Here is a 3283-nt window from a genome sequence, read left to right as displayed (position 1 = left end):
AGGAGAATGGCATGAACCTGGGAAGTGGAGCTTGCATGCAATGAGCCGAGATCCCACCACTGCACTCCAGCCTGGGCGACAGAGTGAGGCTCTGTAAAAAAAAAAAAAAAAAAGGAAAAGAAAATTAGCATAACCAAGGGTTCAGGAGGAAGCAAAAGAACAGCAGGTGCAGCAAGTTCTAGGCCAGGTTAAGCAGCACACAGGTGACATCCTCACTCCTGTGATAACAAGACGGAAGTCTTCAATTCGGCCTCTGAGTGGCCATGGGCCAATCCTTCATAGGGTGTAACCAATTGGAGGCCTCCAAAGGGCACCTGTGGGTGTTATCAAATTCTTTAGCTTAATAAAAACACTAAAGAACACTGTAATCTGGGCTCTTGAGCCACTTGCTCTAGCCCGCTCTGGCTCTGTAGTGTGGACTTTCACTTCAGTAAATCTGCTGTTTCGTCGCTTGTTTCTTCTTTCGTGGCTTCGTTCTTTTGTTGCTTCGTGTAGTTTAATTCTTTCTTCAACAAGCCAGAAACATGGACAACTTGCAGTCAAGACCTTCCATCTAGTAAAACTTCTACACTCTAGAAGTCTCAGTATCGCCATGAGATGTCAAGGCATCAAGGAGTCAAGTGTGGTATAAGGCCTAAGATTAAGGCTCAGTATTACACGTGCCCTGACATTGGGGGAAAACAAGGAGGCCTGAATGGATTAACTGCAAATTCCCTGCCCCATTGTACTCCTTTGAATAAGTTGGCCTAGCCGAACCACTCCCCTCAGAGGCCAGGCATTTTACCTGCTTACTGCGTAGTAGCGGGCCTCAGATTCCAGCCAGCCTGCAGAATTATTCAAACAGGCCAATCACACCCTCCTTCAAGAACCAGGTGTTACCTCCCATACTCTGGCTACTACAAAGCCTCCTGGGATAGCCTCCACCTGATTACTTTGTTCCTGAGTGCTGTTGCACTGTACCCCGCATGGTGTGCTGGGCTCTCCTTCCCTAGGGCATAAGCATGGGTAATTAGCAAACCAGTGTTCATCTCATCTATCCAGTGTTAGCTACCATGTGCTTTGCAATAATCTGCACTTCCTAATTCTTGAGAGACATCCGGGTCCTCTGCTCCTCGGTGGAGGATTTTAGAAAAAAGGCCACTCAGAATGGGGAGATGACTTGAACGCCTGCGGGTCCGACACAACACTAAACTTCGCCAAGGCCTTGAGAAACGAAAAGTGCAACCGCGAGGAAAATGACTGCCGGTTCCGGTCACACGACCAGCTACACGAGCCAGGCCGAGACCGAGAATGAGGCTCACCAAAAAGAGGCCGACGTGCCAGAAACCGCCCTCCAGCGAACAGGGGACTTTCGTCGGAAGACATATACGCACACTCCGATTCATACCCACAGCCCCAGCAACTTTTTTCAGGGGCTGCAGCCTGACCCAGAGCACAGCCCAGTCAGCCTTGGCAAGGCGCATGTGCAAATCGCGAGCGGATGCTTACATCACAGAGACTGCCACGGTTGCCTGGAGATGAGTTCTTGATGCTTCGCGAAGGAGGAGCCTTCTGTGGCAGCTCATCGGACTCGGGGCTACGGCAGGGGCGCCGACAGGATGGTATCCGGAGGCCAGGATTCGCAGAGGGTCGGCCAGGAGGAAGAAACTTCAGGGAGAGCGCCTGGGAAGCAGCGCAGGATCCCAGGCTCCGGCCTGCGTGGATGGTGTGCGGGTGACTCTTCCTAAGAGTCGTGTCCTTGTGATCTGGAGGACAGGTCTACTTGTGTGCCTGAGGGCTGCTCTCTCACCCCAGGGTCGTTGTCGCAGAGAGAAGAACCCAGAGGCTTCAGGGGCTGCCTGGGGGTGAATGTTACTCTGCCACTCCAGTATGTCTGGATTGTGTCTCTTTCTTTCTCTTATTTCTCTGTCTCCTTTCTCGCTCTATCGCTCTCTACCTGTTTCTGTCCGTGTGTGCTCGTGTGCATGTGTATCTTGGGATGCATGTGAGCTGAAGGGCGGTTCCTTGTATGTTAGCCTTTCTTCTGGTGAGCCTCTGCCCGCATCTCTGCCAGGGTCGTATGGCCGGTTGTCATTCATTTTCTCAACCTCTCCAGTTTGGGTTCATGATGGACTGGGCAGAGTGGGGAGCTGCATCGGGCACGCAGGGGATTAAATTAGCTCTCCAACATGAGCGGCCTCATTGCTAGTATCAAGACGACCACACCCCACCACAGGACAAAATTATCACAAAAAACTCATTATTCACCAACATGCGAGGTGCCCGTCGACGTCACTCCTCTCGATCCTCCCACCGTATGCCCTCACTGAGAAATCCGGACGCAGTTCGAAACGAGGATGGAAAACACTACAGGGAAAGGGATTTGGCAAGCATCTCTGCACTCGAACCCTGGTCTTCCTGGTCAAGTCACCCGACTGGCACTCCTCCCCGCATGCTCAACGCAGTGGGGTTGTGCTGTATCAAGTCGGCTCTGGAGTCTGCTCTGTTCTCCCTTTTGCCCTGTCTACTCTGCTTGCCAGAAGCCCTAGGGCTTCTTAGTCTCACTAAATGTATTCAAAAAAGAACACTTTCCAATCCAACAGGAAGAAAAACCGTGAGGATGTGATTCATGGTTCTTTCCCTCCGAAACCCATTTCTGGATGATTGGGCAGGTGTGATGATCCATGAGCAATGAGCTTCCATGTCTTTCTAAACAGGGAACCTCCCTTTCTATCCATTTCCCAAGGGAATGCTGCGTGACTGCTTTAGGAAGAGCAGAAGGCGACCGTGGCTAGCTTCTTGCCTTCTAGAAAAGGTGGTGTTGCATCACACCTGCACTTCTCTTCTGACTCTTTAGGGCCATACCGTCCGTCTCCGCCTCCGGAAAGTGACTTATGGCACTGAATGTTTTGGCTGCCACGGATGCCAGGGAGCCAAAAGGACTGGGTTTTGCTGGGTGCAGGGGAGGTGGCGTCAGGGGTACCGAGCCGGTGGCGGGGTGTGCTTTGTGGAAAACTCTCGGACCCAATGGCAGGCATCCCCGAACGTAGCTTGGACTCGGTCACAGGCCCTGTCTCGCAGGTTTTCAGCTGTGCTTGGCTTATTCCTCAGCTTTGTGGGGAGGTCAACAGTGACCACGCCCCCCCCCACCCCCCACGGATGGCTGGACGTGACGGCTGGGGGCCGTCAGTGCGCCGTGTGCACACATTGGCTCCATCTGGGACTCGCCTCTGTCTCTCTTGGCACATGTGGCCGGAAGCAGTGTCGTGGTGCCGCAGCCCCCGGGCCTTGGAGATGAAGGCAG

This window comes from Colobus angolensis, unplaced genomic scaffold, assembly GCF_000951035.1.
Source record: "Colobus angolensis palliatus isolate OR3802 unplaced genomic scaffold, Cang.pa_1.0 Scaffold31, whole genome shotgun sequence".
Lineage (NCBI taxonomy): Eukaryota > Metazoa > Chordata > Mammalia > Primates > Cercopithecidae > Colobus > Colobus angolensis.
This window is presented reverse-complemented; position numbering follows the sequence as displayed.